Below are 17,570 nucleotides of genomic sequence, written 5' to 3'. Positions count from 1 at the left end.
CTTCTTATTGAGAAATACGTGCCTAGTGAAGAGGGCCAGTGACTTTTGTGTGTCATTTAAAAAACAAAAATTATGGTAAAATACATAACATCAAGTTACCAGTTCAACCATTTTTAAGGGTACAGTTCAGAGGCATTAAGTACATTCACAGTGTTTTGCAGTTATGGCCTCACCCATTTCCAGAACTTTATCATCCTAGACAGAAACTGTCTCTGGACAGTTATTAAACAAAAACTCCATTTTCCCTTACCTCTAGCCCCTGATAACCTCTATTCTGAGTGACTTAAAACCCTTCTTTTTTTAAAGGAAAAAGTGTGCACTGATCCCCAAAAGTAGCTAGCTGGTTTTTGTTTGTTTGTTTGTTTGTTTGTGGTCCTCATGTTGGTTATAAATTTGGTCCTAAAAACATTTATTTTTTGAAAGATTTATTTATTTTCGATAGCACAAGTAAGGGGGGGTGGGTTGCAGAGGGAGAGAGGCTCCCTCTCTCCTGAAGCAGACTGCCCACTGAGCAAGAAGGAACCAGAGGAGAGGCTCTATCCCCGACCCTGAAGTTATGACTTGAGTTGTGGAAACCAAGAATTGGCCATTCAACCGACTGAGCCACCCAGTTGCCCCTGGACCTAAAAACATTTAATTTTATTTTTTATTTTTAAAGATTGTATTTGTCAGCGCACAGGCAGGGGGAGTGGCAGGCAGAGGGAGATCGAGGAGCAGGCTTCCCACTGAGCAGGGAGCCCATGCAGAGCTCCATCCCAGGACCCTGAGATCATGCCCTGAGTGGAATGCAGATGCTTAACCCACTGAGCCACCCAGGCACCTTTGGACCTAAAAACGTTTTAATTAAAGTGAGGTTGATATATTGCTCCATTGTCAGTCTCTGTTGCTTGTTGTCTCTCCCACATCTGGTTCTTTTCTGTCCTTCAGCAGACATAGGCAATAGACTAAGCCCATACTTGGGCTCAATGCTTTGGTCCTTTTGTACTTAGAGTAAGCACCTAACAGTGGAGGACCTTGGGAGGGAATAACTTGCTGCGAAGACTTGTCCTCTAGGAAAGGAAAGCACTTTGTCCTGACACCTCATAAATAATGGCTGCTTTAAAAAATTTTTCTTATTCTTTATTTTTAAAAAATAATTTTTAAATCTTTTTAATTTTTAAAACTTTATTTAAATTAAATTAACATAGTGTATTAGTTTCGGATGTAGTGTTTAGTGACTCATCAGTTGTGTATAACACCCAGTGCTTTTTACATCATGTGCCTTCCTTAGTGTCCATCACCCAGTTACCTCATTCACCCGCCTTCCCTCCAGCAGCCCTCAGTTGGTTTCCTAGAGTTCAGACTGTCTTATGGCTTGTCTCTCTCTCCGATTTCCTCTTACTTTATTTTTCCTTCCCTTCCTCTATGATTGTTTTGTTTCTTAAATTCCTTATATGAGTGAAATCATATAATTGTCTTTTTCTGACTGACTTATTTCACTTAGCATAATAAAAGATTTTATTTTTTAGTAATCTAATGTGCAACTCAAACCCACAGACCTGACATCAGAAGTCACATGCTCTGCCCTCCACTGACTGCAGCCAGGTGCCCCTCTTTTTTTTTTTTTTTTTAAAAGATTTTATTTATTTACTTGAGAGTGAGAGAAACAGCAGGAGCAGGGCAGAGAGAGCAGCAGACTTCCTGCTGAGCCGGGAGCTCCATTCCAGGACCCTGGGATCATGACCTGACCCAAAGGCTTGACCAACTGAGCCACCCAGGCACCCCCCCCCCTTTTTTTTTTTTTAATGAAATGTGTTGTAAGCATTTATTTTCCTTGGTAGCATTTCAAATAAACCGTAATTTAAGAAAGTTCGAACAAAGGTTGAAGAAATGAATAACAATTCTTATTTACCAGCTTTGCTGTGTTTCCAAATCCTGTTGTGTTGCTGTGGTGACTGCTCCTGTTCATGAAATGCTTACTGTGGGGAAGGCTTTGCTTAGAGCTGCTTGTGGAACCCTCGCTGCCCTTCTGTGGGATCAAGGCTGCTGTCGGGCGTGGCTAGGCTCAGAGAGGTTCTGTCACTTGGCAGCCCGTCCAGGTCAGCCAGGTGGGGCTGGGATTTGAACACAGGCCTGGGGCCTTAGAGCCTAAGTGCCAGGCTGTCCAGCCCATGGGAGGGTTGGCTATAAATCAGCTTATGATAAGTTTTATCTTTATTTTGTTGTGGGCATTATCCTCCTAGTTGTTTCTTCAATGAGACTGGTCAGGGCTACCCCATTACTCCAGCACATTCCCAGGATGCTGGGCCTAAGGGAGTGTTTCCAGGGTAGCAGACTCGCTTGGAAAAAAAGCAGTGATTGAAGGGTGCTATCTGTTCATGGAGGTGGGGCAGTCCCTGCTCCCATTTCTGTCTTGGTCACCCTCCAGGGGTGGGCCTTAGCCGGTCCACCGCTGTGCCCTGCCCAGAGCACCCCAGGAGGTTGCGGCTCTGCTTACAGCACAGCCACCTGGGCTTGCTCTTTTCCCTCCTGTCGCCCCGGCCCAATCTGGAATCGATCTCTTTGTACTTATTTATAACCTTTACTTAAAAATAGTCTGACTAGCACAGTCCTAGTGGATTTTATTTTATTTTTTAATGTATCGATCACCTGCGGTATACAGGCAGTGTTTCATATATAACAACTGGGACGAGATAGCGCGTGGGAAGTTGGGGAAGGGCCCTGACTCCATTTGGAAGTGGGGAACCGTAGGCAAGGAGGGCTTCAGCTCCCTCAGGAGGTGATTTTTAAGCAAAAACCTGAAGGATAAATGGCAGCTCATCTAGAGGAAGATGGGGCCAGGGGTGTTGTCAGGAGGGACACACCCCCCCCCGACTCTGAAAACTGAACATGGGCTCAGAAGGCAACCTGGGGAGGAGAGCAGGACCCTGCTGAGCAAGTCTGGTGGGCTCTGTTCCTGGGTTCCGTCCAGGGGCTAACTGCAGAAGAGGTGGGGAGGGAAGGAGAATGGGGGGAAAATAGGAGCATTTCTGTTTTCATCATCTGCTCCGGCTGCTCGGTGCAGACCTTTGTGTTTTTCTTCTACTTGAAGGCAGGTACTTTGGGACTCAACACCTGTGAGATGATCTCCCTTATTCCATGAGAACAGTAGCTGCATGGCACAGTCTTAACTGTGTGGCTGGTACGGTTCTAAACACTTAAGTTAGAGACTCGCAGCAACCCTTTTCCATCTCTGTGTCCTGGGTGAAGCAATGAAGTGTGGGAGTGTCAGCAACCTCTGGAAGGTCACGGGATCGGGGTTTGAACACAGGCAGCCTGAGGGTACCTCGTATGGTGACTGGTGCATAAAAGCTCTGGCTTTGAAGGATCACTTGCAGCTTTCCACATCCTTGTCGTTCAGTCAGTGTTCATGACGCTCAGTAGATGCTCGGTGGACTTTGTGGAATTTGTTTTGTGGGGTGCCCAGGTTTTCTTTTTGTAAACTGATGGGAGTAGGATATGCTTACAATGAAGGGCATAAGATTTGAATGCACACATTTATGCTGAATGAACTTACAGATGAATTCACCAGTGTACTCCTCACCCGCTCAAGATACATGTTATTATCAGCATTTCCTCTGCCAAGCTGCCCTGTACTCTGTTCCGGTCACCGCGCCCCCAAAAAGTCACCTTGTACTGACTTATGTCACTGTAGATTTGCTTTGCTTATTTTTAAACTTAATGTAAGTGGTTTTATGCAGAGTGTATTTATTGTGCACTGGATGCTTTGATTTGTTGCCGGAGTTCATCTGTTTACTTATATGAAACAGTGTGTCGTTGCACGCAGAGCTGGTTGTTTTTGTTTTTTTCGTTTTTACTGCGGGGCAGTCTTCCACCATATGCGTATCTGTGGAATTGTTTTGGAGTGTACCCTCAGAGGCACCCCACCCCCTGTACCCTTTTGCTCACTGTGTGAAAGGAGTGTGGCCCACCAGAGGATACCAGGCCCTGCAGGATGCAGGTTCTAGTTAGTGGAGGTTCTTGGTGCTTTACTAGGTAAGTTATATTGCACTGAGAGCCGTTGGACCTTGGTGGACTTAACCTGGTAAAACTACAGTTTTTAGGGCTAATACCGGTGTCACTGTTGTCTTTAAGGGTAAAATGAGACAATACACATCAGAGTGTTTTGGTAGGTTGTGTATTATTATTCCTGTGGAAAATGGGATTTAAGATAATTAGTGCCCCCCTAATACTTTCTGATGTTTTCCAAAATGTATTTCAAAATCAAAACTGTTCTTGATACTTCTGTAAGATGGCGGTATCAAAATAATGTCTGGAAACTGATGGGAGGAAGTCGAGGCAGCAGGCCCCGAGCTCTGGAGACCTGAGCCTGGGGAGCTCTGTGTCCTGGCTTCTTAGGGCCTGCGGTTCTCTGGCACTTGGTGGGGGGATGCCTGGGAACTTGGCCCATACCCTGGGGTTTGGTGAGCCAAGATTAAGCCAGCCTCTGCGGTGGTGTCAGAAGGCAAATGCGTGTTTCTAAAAGATCCATGTTTTTTTTGCAGGTTGGTTCTAAGGCTCTTTCCGTTATTTCTTGGAAAAAAAAGGCCAACGTGCATTTTCCCAGTTTTCTGTCTTTAGCACTGGGGGCAGTAGACAGTCAGCCTGCTTCTCAGTCCTGTGACTTTTGACCCCTTTCTCAAGGAGCATGGATTCCAGAGGGTGGGCTTTGATGGATGTCTGAGAGGAGAGAGCCACTTTCGTCTAAAGAACTCCTGGTCTAAAGAACAGAAGCCACATGTGAATGTCTTTGAAACTGACTGACTTCGCAGGTTTGCAGTACCTACTTGGTGGAAGGACAGCCACAGCTTGTGAGCCAGGGACAGGTCTGTGGGAGGCCAGTAGTTTTCTGTTTGCAGGGGACTCCTCCAGTGACCTCTTTTCTTTCTGTTGCCTCTGGGTCTCCCTCTAGCAATAGAAGTGGTTGCCTCAGGACTTTGGAAGGTCGAAGGAACACGCTTTTCACCGGAGCACGGATGTACTTTTATTGCCCTGGTGTGGAGGCTTTTGGGATGACGGAAGGGGGCAAGGAGGACAGTTTGTATAATTCAGGAGCTCAGCTGGCATTGTAAATAAGGTAAAGTAAGCCTTCTTGAACCCAGGAAAGCCCTTAGCTCTGTCGCTGAGGAGGTGTGGCTGTAAGCCAAAACTATTTGAGTCTTTTGGTCTCTCTGCAGTCTGCCTCCCAAACTACTTTGAATGCCTTCCCGTTCTTTTTCAGGTAAGGGAGATTAGCACTAATGACTTTAATCCCTTATTTGGTTGGTTCTTACTTGGCCCACAGCCTGGCAGCTCTGGGTCATTGGAATCTCTGTTGGGCGATGTGAAAAGGCAATTGGAATTCGCTTGTTAGCCCACAAATGAAAACCATTAGGCTTTGCTGCTTTCCATAAGTACAGTGTACTCTTTCTGCTGCTCTCACATTCCTGTGGGTCCCACTGCTCACCTTTGTTTTTATGCTCTGAATTTTATGTGTTGCAGATTAGCATTCTCCATTAGGCCATCTGTGTGAATTGTCCCTCCTTTTAGTTTTATTCATTAGCTCCTTACTGTTTTTCCACCCCAGGATTCTTTGAGTGAACTTGGTGTAATGGAGAGAGATTTGGAAACCAGATAGGGTTGCCAGAGTTAGCAAATAGAAGGAAGGATGAGGAGCCATATTTAAAGTCCAGATAAACAACGAGTAGTTTTTTAGTATATATATGTTCCAAATGTTGCATGGAACATACGTATACTAAGAAATGATCTGAAATGCAAATTTAACAGGGCCTCCTGTATTTTATCTGGCAGTCTTTTTTTTTTTTTTTTTTTTTTTAAAGATTTTATTTATTTATCTGACAGACAGAGATCACAAGTAGAGAGAGAGAGAGAGGAGAAAGCAGGCTCCCCGCCGAGCAGAGAGCCCGATGCGGGGCTCGATCCCAGGACCCTGGGATCATGACCCGAGCCGAAGGCAGAGGCCTCAACCCACTGAGCCACCCAGGCGCCCCTTATCTGGCAGTCTTAAAGCCCATAGGACTTAAAAAAAAAAAAAAAAAAACCCTCAGTTCTGCTTCTTTCTCGTCTGTGATCCTGTGGCAGTTTACCTGACCCCTAAGACACCGTGTCTTCTCTAAAAATGGGTCATAGTCTCTTACCTCTCCGGTGTGAGGGAGCCCATGTCTTTTCTCCTCTTTGTTCAGTGATTATAGATTTGCCCATCTTCTTTTTCTCTCTCCCATGAAGCCATCTAGTGTCCTTTCCTTATTGGGGCTCTTTTTTTTTTTTTAAACCTTTGTGAACCAAAGGACATTATTTTTTTAAGATCTTATTTTATTTTTCTAAGATTTTATTGATTTATTTGACAGAGAAATAGTGAGAGAGGAAACACAAACATGAGCAGTGGGAGAGGGAGAAGCAGCCTCCCATCGAGCAGGGAGCCTGATGCGGGGCTTGATCCCAGGACCCTGGGATCATGACCTGAGCTGAAGGAAGGTGCCCAACGACTCAGCCACCCAGGCGCCCCCTTAGTGGGGCTCTTTTGGGTTTTCAGGATGTCAGCCCCTCTTCTTCCTCAAGCTGCTGTCAGTTTGCTTTCACTTTTTTCTGCCCTTCTACCACCGACTTCCTTATTTCTTCCTCTCTGGAAGCTATCTTTGACTGTATGCCTCAGGTGTCCCTTTTATTTGGCCACATGTGCCCAGCCCTCTTGTTTCATTTCTCCTTTCCTTCTGAGCCTCAAATGGCACAGAGGGAATGGGGCCTCTTACTGTTTGTAGGACCAGGCGACACTCACACATCATTTTGGGGCCTCTGCTTTCGCTGCTCACTGGGAGGGCTTGTTTAGAGATCAGGGATGGCAGGCTTGCATTTGGCCCAGAGCAGGTGGTTTTGCGTCAGAGTTTTAAAAAACTCCTGCAGGGGGCGCCTGGGTGGCTCAGTGGGTTAAGCCTCTGCCTTTGGCTCAGATGGTTTCAGGGTCCTGGGATGGAGCCCCGCATCAGGCTGTCCGCTCAGCGGGGAGCCTGCTTCCCCCTCTATCTCTACCTGCTCCTGTGCCTACTTGCGCTCTCTCTCTCTCGCTCTCTCTCTCTCTCTCTCTGTCAAATAAATTAAATAAAATCTTGATTAAAAAAAGAAAAAGACTCCTGCAAGAGAGTGTCGTAGGAAAGGCACGGATGCTCTGGTTAGTCTTGGCATCACCCCTCCCGCTTCTCACGCCTGTGGTTGCACATGCTTGTTTTCTTCCTGTTCCGATGGCAGTTGAATTGGGGACCCCTGGAGCTATGCTGCAGATCGTGACTAATGGTGGCAGTATGCACTGAGTTAGCTTTTGAAACCAAACCACAGGCACAATTGTTCCAGCTTTCCAGACTGCGAGCGCCTAGGTATGGGGAAGGTAACTTGCCAGGTCTTTCGGCTGGTAGGTGGGGGGGCTGGGATTTGGCAGCCCGCCCCCTGGAGGCCCTCTCACAGTAACCACTGTGTCTTCACGCTGCTGCAAGATTCTATGAAATTCCTTGTAGGAGCTGGAAATATAGCACGGTTTTGTTTATTTAAATTCGTAATGTAAGTCTTTGCCCTACTGTTTGGGAAATTGCTGTAATTCATGGGTGGTGAATTCGTAGAATCAGTTTCCCCTCCGAAGCATCCTTCTTCTGTCCCTTAAAGATGTTTCCAAGAGTTTTCTCTTCCTGTGGCCTTCTTCTAACTTTAATTTATTTTTAAAGATTTATTTATTCGTTTTAGAGAGAGAGCCTAAACCATGGGGAGGGGCAGACGGAGGCGGGAGAGAATCTCAAGCAGACTCCCAGATGAGTGGGGAGCCTGATGTGGGGCTCCATCTCAGCACCCTGAGATTATGACCTGAGCTGAAACCGGAAGACGGACACTCAAATGACCGAGCCACCCAGGTGCCTACCCCTTCTTCTAACTTTGAAAAGATTATGAGGTATCCTTGTGTTTATTTAACTCAGTAGCTTTTGGATACCTGCCAAGTGCCAGCTCTACACTTGAGATGTCCTTTAAGGAGCAAGGCAGTCTCATGAATAACTGCATCCCCCCTGCCCCAGGCTCAGGGCGTCAGAAGCCCAAGCAGACCTCAGGGTTTGGAAAAGCAGGACATCACTCCCATCTTCCTCCCGGAGGGCAAAGTGGGAGGAGGTGTTATCAGAGCCCAGGGGCCCAGGTGGGCCTAGAGACAGGAATGCTGCAGGAGATGGAGAAAAAAAGGGAAGAGACACCCTGATTCTCCCTTCTCCCACCTTCCAGGCTCTTGCCAGTGCTTCTTACTTACTGGCCGAGTCCCGTGGAAGTGAGTTGGCTTCAGGGACCTGGGAGTTGCAGCCCCTAGAGGTCACCCCCACCTTGCAGAGCAGGAGAAGGACAGTGGAGGATCCTGGGCCGGACAGACCAGGGACTGGCTCAGGAACAAATGGAAATGGAAGGGCTATGTTTGGCCTGGGCAGTGTTGAACACTTTACAGATGACAGAATGTTGGCGAACTGGTAGGGTTTTATTTCCCCTGGAGGATGTGAGTGAAGGGCATTCCAGGGAGCAGGATCTGCATGGGCAGACTCATGGCAGCTTGAAAGCCACAGGCCCCACTCGAAGGACGCCTGCAGCTCTGAACGGCTCCATCCATCTCAAGCTCTTTCTTCAGCCTCCAGGCCCCTTTTGTAGATGGCTGTCTTGTGTGTCTGCGTTGTCATTTATGGCTGACAGGAATTTTCTCTCGGGGGAGAGCCAGGTGGGGAGTTCAGCACCCTGTATAACCACAAGTACAACCGCTTCGGACAGCTCCGGCTGCTGCACCAGCGAAGAGAGGTCCTGGCCGCTGCCATTTCTGTTTGGTACCTGTGGCCTGACTTGGGCCCCAGGGCTCCGGTGATGATGCTGCTGCCTTGAGAGGAAAACCCGCTGCACAAGTTGGTGACTTCGTGGCCTTGTCTCCTCCTGGAATGTCTGGCACGTGATCATGCTGTTAGAATACATTTCTTACATTCTCCTACTGTGAAATTTGTTTTTATGATGCTAGAGGATTTTGTTTAAACGTTTTTTTATTATGGAAAATTTTCTGCATACGCAAAAGGAAAGTGAATTTATAAACCACTGGGCTGGACCGGTTATCAACATGTGGTCAGTCTCAAAGTTGTTTCACCTATAAATAGTTCAGTTTGCATCACTGATAAGGATTTATAACCACATACCATTACATACCACATTTTAAAAAAGTAATATTTCCTCTAGTAACTTTGTGTTGGAAAGGTAAACGGGAGAGTCTTTTCTGGACTCAAATGTGTTATCCTTCCTTCTCTGCTTTAAGCCTTTACCTCTGTGCTGGGAGGCTGCTGGCTCCAGATTTAAATCTCTTCCTGCTTAGTGTGCTAGCAGCTGGTATGGGGACCTTTTACCTGCTGCTCTGCTTCTTGGTACTAGTACCCCCAGCATCCTAGTCACGCTGGTTCTGCCCTCAGGAAGGTATGCAGTCTGGCCTCCCTGCCCTCATGCTGTACAGTGGGATGTCTCTCAGGTCACTGGCTCCGGCACACGGGGCAAGCATCTTGGCTTCTGCAGTTGTGCTGCAGAGAAATCTCAAGTGAGGTGTCCTTTGCAGTCTTCGCCTGGAGCTTTTAGCTGCGAAATGTCTGAGCATTGTGGACGAAATACACCTTAGGAAGACGGGCTAGCATCTAGAGCTTCTAGAAAGTCTGGCATGGTGTTGTATGTGAAGCCATCTGGGGCTGGCGAGCAGCAGACAGGAAGCTGTGGGCAGTGTGTGCAGACGGATGTCTCCTGGACAGGTAGAAAAATGAGCATCTTTGCCCAGAATCTGCAGCTCTGAAATCTGCAACTTGTGTAGCACATAGATTCAAAATGGTTTCAACTTGGTTATTTCATGAGTCTCACAGGAAGTCTGTGGGGTGGGTCGTGGGAGTCTCGACTGAAAAAAGACCAGGTGAAATGTGTATAAGTTATTGGCCATGGAACAGTGCTGATAAATGGAACAGTTGAGAGTGCAAGGTAGATGGCCACGGTTCTTCCAATCTGTCAGCTCCTTGGCTGAAGTGGGGTGGGAGGTGGCGAGACTCCTTTTACCAGAAGTTCTCCAAATCTTGGCTGGACCTCAGCAAGAGGGATCAGTCCAGGTGGTAATGAAGCCTCAGTGGAGGGTGGTGCCCGGTGGCCAAGCCCTGAGCCTAGGAAAAGAAATGTGCCGAGGGATGGTCTAGACAATGTTACTTTGCTCTTTTGCCCAAGTCAACTAGGATTTAAAGTGGGTGGCTGACTAGGGGTGTGGGATTTGGCTTATTTTTAGAGCAGTTGCTCTTTGATGGGATTAATTTGGCCTCAGAGCTAATAGTGGCTCAGCTTTCAGTCTGTGGGTCCCAGACGATCCTGTCCATCCGAAGCACCTGGAGAACTTCAAAAGTCATGATACCTGGGGTCATATCCTTCAGTGGCTGAGGATGGGAGCCCCTGGCATTGGTATTTTTAAAAGATTCCCTGGTAATTCCAAAATTACAGCAACAACATTTTGGAACCACTGGTCTGTACATTTGTATGTACATTATTAATTAAGGCTTGAAAAAGATGTTGCCAATAAAAATGTTTTGTTTTTTTTCCCCACGAGTTATTTTTTTCCAGCTTTCTGAGCTTATAATTGACATGTAGCACTGTGTAAGTTTAAGATGTACGTGTCGATTTGATATTCTTCTATATTGTGAAATAATTACCCCTATGGCATTAGCTAACAACTGCGTCAAGTCACATAATTACCAAAAAAATTCTGATTTCTTAATTGGCATTCTTTGAATAGAAAGGCATCTCATGATATGCGCTCCCCTTCCCTATTACACCAAGAGTGGTGTAGATGACTCCTTGTTGTATGCCTTTTTTCTCCTCCACTTAGTTATGCCTTGGAGATTTTTTCCTTAACAGTACATTCATTACGTCCCCATTCTTTCGTGCAGTTGCATGGTAATCCGCAGTATGGCTGTCTCTTACCATTGGGGATCCAGTTTGCTGTCAGTTTTTGGTCTCACATTGTTACAGTGATCTCGAACATGGATCGTCTCGCGTGCGGGAGAATCTATCTGGGACACCTTGCATTTGGTAGTGCCTATCTAGTATATACCATGTATATGGGCCACTCCCTTCAACCTTTTCCTTAGATTGACTGAGTCCTCCCATCAGGCCGTGAAGTAGCAGTATCTCCATTTTACAGATGAAAAAACTGGGACTTAACAGGGTTTGGGTGACTAGCCCAAAGTCACGCCCCAGAGAGAGGCAGAGCCAGATTTCACACCTGGACAGGTGGACTCCAGAGACATTTCTTTACTTTGAAATACTGCATTTCTGGGTAAATTCCCAGGAGTGACATTGCTGGGTCAGATGCACTATGTATGTTGTGATTTGAATAGATGTTGCCTAGTTGTCCTTAGTGGGGCTAGTGCTAATTTACATTTCCATTAGCAGGATGGGAGACAGAGTATGGTGGCCCCAGACCACACTTTTATCCAGTTGGGATTTTGTCAATATGGTAGATAAGAAATGGCATATTGGTGTGATGGGCATTTCTCTCAAGGGGATGGGCAGACATTTTCTCCCATGTTTGTAAAGCGCATTTGTGTTTCCTTTTCAGCAAATGCCCACCTCATAGTCTTTTTGATTGCCTGTTGGGATGGTGGTCTTTCTCTTAGCCATTTTCTCAGCGCTCTGTATATTTCAGAGACTTGCTTTTTTTTCTAATTTTGAGTTGGAAAACAGTTTCCCACTGTCACTTATTTTTTTATTTGGCTTTTTGTTTTTTTTTCCCCCACAATGTTTTTTTTTCTCCACGCTTTCTTACATAATTTATAATCTCAGGAAATAGTATTATGATGTTAGGTAAAAATTTACTGTGTATTTACTCCTTTGGAGAAAAATGTAGGATGGCTACCTATTGGGTTTTTGTTTAAATGATTCACAGTGCATTTAAGAGAGATTCAGAAGAAAACGTAGAAGCAGTCATATTATATATTATTTTAAACTGCTGAATGACTTAAATTTATGGCTGAATATTAGAGCACATCTCCTGGTGTCTTTTAGAGTCTCCCTCATCTTTCTTTATACTATCACTTCATATTTCATGTACAATCCTAAGTTAGGATAAATCTTCCATGATGAATTGATTACTGCATTATTTGCATCTTGGATACTATTAGTGTAACCTTTTCCTCTCTCCAGAACCTTCTTAAATGGACTTGAGGTTAATTGGCATTATTTCTCTCCTGGTCAGTTTCAGACTCTTTTATCTGGTGGTTTTATTTTACTCTGCAGTATTTTCCATTTCCCCTGTTTAAAGATAGGTTGAAAGCTCTAGACCTTAAATTAAATTGAACCTCCTTACCACTTAGCCAGTCATCTTCCTTCATCTCTGAAGTATTTCTGAGGCCATTGTTTGTCAAGCACCATGGTAGGGTCTAGGGGACATTCCTGCCTCTTAGGGCTTATGTTCTGGCTGGGAGGAGGGGAGGAATAGATATCTGACAATTAGTTTTAAATTGTAGATTTAAGATTGTGATAGAAGAAGGGGTGCCTGGGTGACTCAGTTAAGTGTCTTGATGTTGGCTCACATCATGATATCAGCAGGAGTCTGCTTCTCCCTCTTCTTCCGCCCCTCCCCCTGTTCCTGCTCTCTCTTTCTCTCAAATAAAATCTTTTTTTTTTTTTTTTTAATTATGATAGATGCTTTCAAAGAGATGGTTTTCAGAGGATACAATCAGGAACTCAGCTAGTTTGGGGCAGCCAGGGAGAGCTTTCCTGAGGTGCATTTAGGCTGCTATCATTTGAATGATAAAAGTCACCGTGGAGAGGACTGGTAAAAACATGTTGTGGGCCAAGGGAACAGGCCATGCAAAAATCCTGAAAGCAACAGAAGCATGTCGGGTTTGAGGAACTGAGAGATAAGTGTGGTCAGAATGTGATCTGGATGTGGCCCGAGGAAGGATCTGGAAGTAGGTGGGGCCAGTTTTGACAGGGTTCATAGTCTGTCTTCTGATGGCTGCTGTGAATAAAACCCAAACCAGTGGTAAAATATGGAAGACATCCGTTTGAAGGGAAGAGACTTTTTAGCTTTATCTCTTATGGTCTTCAAATTCTGGAGCTGAGAATACACTAAGTGTCCTTTATTGCCAGTCTAATGCTTATTTTTACAAAGGATAGACCAAGGAAATGATACTGGTAGCCAGGAGTTTCAGAACTTGAAACCACGTCTCTTAATAAACTGTTCTTTGTACTCTGCACTTTCTCTTCCCTCTGAAAACATGCATTCTGACTAAAAATTGAAATTTGTTCTGATGTGTGGTTTTATTCTGATTTATATGAGAAATATTAAGAAGGTATAAAAATTAAATCACTTAAGAATTTTGTTGAGTAGTGTTTATTGTCTCACAGAAGAGGAGACTGTCTTCTAGAATGTGGACTCTACTGATGTCATGTCCATGCTTCTAATGCTACGGCTTCAATACAACTTTTAGTATCTAGATCATCTACTTCAAGGAGCACTGCTGGCATATGTGCTTTTTAAATTAGGTATAAGTTTGATTCCAGTGACTATGCCATTCTAGAACTTTCTTCAGATGAATAAATTTGGCCTGCAAAAATAGCATTTTAATCCATTCTTTTTTAGTTTTTCATTAGGATGTGTTTTTGCCAATAGTCTTCATATTTTAAAATCCAAATGTGGCAAAGATTTACTGCTTGTTATGCAAACTTTCTGACTTGGTTGGGGGATTGGAGAAAGAATGAAGATGGAGAGTCTGTAGATAGAGGAGTAAATGTATCCAAAATGGACCTCCCCCGCCTTCACACTTTGTTCTGTGCTCATTCTAGTTAAAAGGTAAATAAGTAAGTAGCCTGTTCTTTGCTTTCTTTGTACAAGGGAAGAGAAAAGCGGGAGATGACAGGGGTTATGTTCTTCCCACATTTATTAGAGTCTTAGTTCCTCATGTGATAGACTTTTTTTTTTTAAGATTTTATTTATTTATTTGATAGGGAGAGAGCATGAGAGAGAGAGAGAGAGAGAGAGAGAGAGAGAGAAAACCCAAGCAGGGGAACTGTGAGAGGGAGAAGTAGCTATCCCTCTGAGCAGAGAGCCTGATGCAGGGCTGTATCCCAGGACCCTGGGATCATGACCTGAGCTGAAGGCAGACGCTTAAAGACTTTGCCACCCAGGCGCCCCTGGTAGACTCTTTGCATGTCCTTAGTGGGATTTCTTGGCATCTTAGTAGTGTGTTGAGGAGTGTGTTGTCTTTAACCTGCACAGTGAGTGAGTCAGAGACTTTAGACCTTCCTTTATTGGAGCCTGTGCATTTTTGTGTTACAGCTAACTCCAGACTGTCTCATGTGCATTTCGGATCTTGACTGTTTATGTGGGGGATGGAAAGGGAGCCTAGAGGAAAAGGTGGGTTCACTGGTACTACCATTGAAGTAGGCTAGAGGCTGGGGCCAGAGGGGAGGTTATAGTGGGTGGGGATGATCCATTAATAATTAGAATCTTGGGTGGGCCTGGGTGGCTCAGTGGATTAGGCTGCTGCGGTTCTGCTGGGTTCTGCTCGGGTTGTGATCTCAGTGTCCTGGGATCATGCCCCGCATCACTGCTCACTGCTCAGCGGGGAGCCTGCTTCCCCCTCTGTCTCTGCTTGCCTCTCTGCCTGCTTGTTATCTCTCTCTCTCTCTGTCAAATACAATAAATAAAATCTTTAAAAAAAATAATTAGAATCTTGGTTGGGGTCTCGGCAAGGGTCAGATCTAGGTAAAATTCCTTATGTATGGATCTGGTGCCTGGGGAAGTGGAGAATAATTGGGTTATCTAGGGTGTGGTCTGGGTTTGCAAGGATACGGGGAACCCCACCCAACAGGGCTTTCTTACTGCCCAAGTTTGTAAGGTAGAGAGAGAGCTCTTCTGTATTTCCCTGCCCAAGGCTGTTCTATCTCTTTGCATATTGGTGGGTTTAAGTCTGTAGGTGAAAACAGGACTATCCTATTGGCATTTCCCCCAAAATGCATTCAGTTATTAAATATTGTTAACTGCTCATCTCTTTTCCCTCTACTTCCCCCTCTTTGTGGAGATCATCTGAGACTCCTTTTCCACCAATAGAAAGTGCATAGGCTCCATGTTAAAACTGAAAGAAGACAGCTTTATATATTTAGGAAAGATACGTTTAAAAAATTATGTAATTGGTGCATTTGAAATTGGAGCCATATAAAAATGAAAGGTAATGTCTTATCCTTGACCCTGGTTTGTCTTCATAGGCATAACTGCTATTATTGGTTTCTTAGTCATTTTCCAAAGTGTTTTCCTGGGTATATTTTATGCAGATACAATTGTGGGCCTATATTGTACCCTTAAGAAAATACACAGAAATGGGAGCGCATTGCATATGCTCTTCTCTGTCTTGCCTTTTTCACTTAATGAAATATTTGAGTTTCATTCTTGAGTTTTGAAGGGATTGGCTTTCCTTTCAGAAATAAGTGCCATGTTGCTTATATGTATATTTTTCCTGGAACTTAGTCAACTTTATTAGCAATGCAAACTCTTCTTTTTGCCTAAATAACTTAGATGGCAGTGAGAGAACAAAGATACATGGCTTTTATTACTAAACTCTCCTTTCAGTAGAATCTGGAAATTGATAGGTATCGGGAATTCAAAACTGTTCTGTTGGAGTAGCACCAAAGACCTGTCTTTGGCTAGCATGGGTCACTCTTCTGGGTCACATAAGAAGGTGGCAGTCTTTGTAAAATGCTAGGACATGTTATGACGTTTGTTCAAAGTTTAGGGCTCTCTATTGAGGGTTTTGAACCCCTACAACAGCACATGGAACTTTTTCTGGCATCGACCGTGTTCAGAGTCTACAGATCCAGTTTCTTAAGATAAGGCTGTACTCCAGTCACCATCAGCTCCCATGACCGGAGTTCTAGCTCACGTTCGCAAATATATTTTAGGAGTTTAAGAGTAAAGTAGATTTCCCCATTAAGTACATAATCAATTGAGTTCACTCCAATTTATGTAAGTGGAACCAGTAAAAGGAACACAAGCTTTTAATATTATGGTCCTGTTGGACAGGATTTATAATTTGAGCAACCTTGCAGTAAAGTGTACTAATTAGGTTTTTTCTATCACCTGTGCTTACATGGGTTCAGCTGATAGAATAGGGAAGAGCAAAGAGAAGAAAAAGAGGAGCCTGGGTTTTGTTTCGTTTCGTTTCTTTTTTCTTTCTAAGATTTTATTTATTTGAGAGAGCGAGTGCTTGAGTTGGGTGGTGGGAGCTGGGATGGGGCAGAGGGAGAGGAAGAAGCAACACTCCCATTGAGTAAGGAGCTCGATGCTGGGGTCCATCTCAGGATGTGGAGATATGACCTTCACCGACAGGGCCACACTGGTGCCCTGAGCCTGTGTTTCTAAATACAGAGCCTCAGGGGACCTGATGGCTCCTGTCAAAGCTGGTGCTGCTTCTACTTGGGTCCTCTGCTGCATCTGAGGACATCTCCATGTTTGACCGTTTCATCCTTCACAAGCTATTGATGCCATCATCTCAGTAGAAGCCACAAAAGGGAGAGTTTATTTCCTTTCCTAGTTCCGTGGCCCCCAACTTCCAGTATCACTTTGGACTTTATAGTTTCATCTTCAGCAGAACTGATAGACTATATGGTGGTTGTAAGGACACATGGTGTTTAACTCAAAGACTAGGGTGCCGAGGGCTGTTGCTAGTACAGAGAGAGGAGAGAGGTCCTAGTGGGCAGTGAACCCAGATGGTTACTTAAGTTGATGGGACCCCGCTGAATCCCTTTTACTGTGTTTTGGGGGTAACAATATATTCTCCCCCCTTTTTTCTTTTTCCTCTGAATTATTATAATTATTTGGTTAAAATGTAGGCAGATGAATGAACACCCTCATACCCCTCACCTAAATTCACCAATTTTTAGCATCTCCTGACGCCCATATCCCACACACCCCTCCTTCCCTCTCTCTGTTCCCTGTTGCCCAACCATCTGAAAGTAGGTTTCAGATAATGGGTCACTCAGTTCCGAAGTATTGAGTGTTCATCTTGGGAACAGGGATGTGGGGTGAGAGGATTTTGAAGTGCCGTCTACCTGCCACACTGTCCCTTTTATGAGGACTCACAGAAGAAATTGTTTTCTTGGGTCTTAATACCAAGTAAAGCTCCTCAGTTTTTGGGCAACAAAACTGCTAGGCTGCCAGAACACTCAGAACTAAAATTTCAAAATGTGTAGGACCTGTTGATAAGCATCCGTGGAACTTTTAGTTTTACTTGGCTTCTAGACTTTGTCTTTTTTCCCTCTGGCCATCCATGCTTCCTTCTCTTTTAAAATCTTGCATATTTATGCAAAGAACCCTGGTGAATTTTAGAATGAATCGGTGTATAAAAATGAGCTCAGGGTGAATCTGCAGTTGCAGGAAGCCCTCGGCTGACCCTGCAGGGGAGAATGGCTCAGGGGAGTCTGACCTCCTTATGCCCTCCTGGGACACCCAGACAAAGCGGGTGGAAATTCCCCCACCTAAAGCCCCA

At 44.8% G+C, this 17,570-nt stretch overlaps 1 protein-coding gene across 1 annotated transcript in view; it reads left to right on the top strand.

Moving 5' to 3' along the window:
* CCDC6 (coiled-coil domain containing 6) overlaps window positions 1–17,570 on the top strand; it is a 107,256-nt gene that overhangs the window by 11,269 nt on the left and 78,417 nt on the right. The window lies entirely within an intron of this gene.

This window comes from Mustela nivalis (assembly GCF_964662115.1).
Source record: "Mustela nivalis genome assembly, chromosome: 2".
NCBI lineage: Eukaryota > Metazoa > Chordata > Mammalia > Carnivora > Mustelidae > Mustela > Mustela nivalis.
This window is presented reverse-complemented; position numbering and strand designations above follow the sequence as displayed.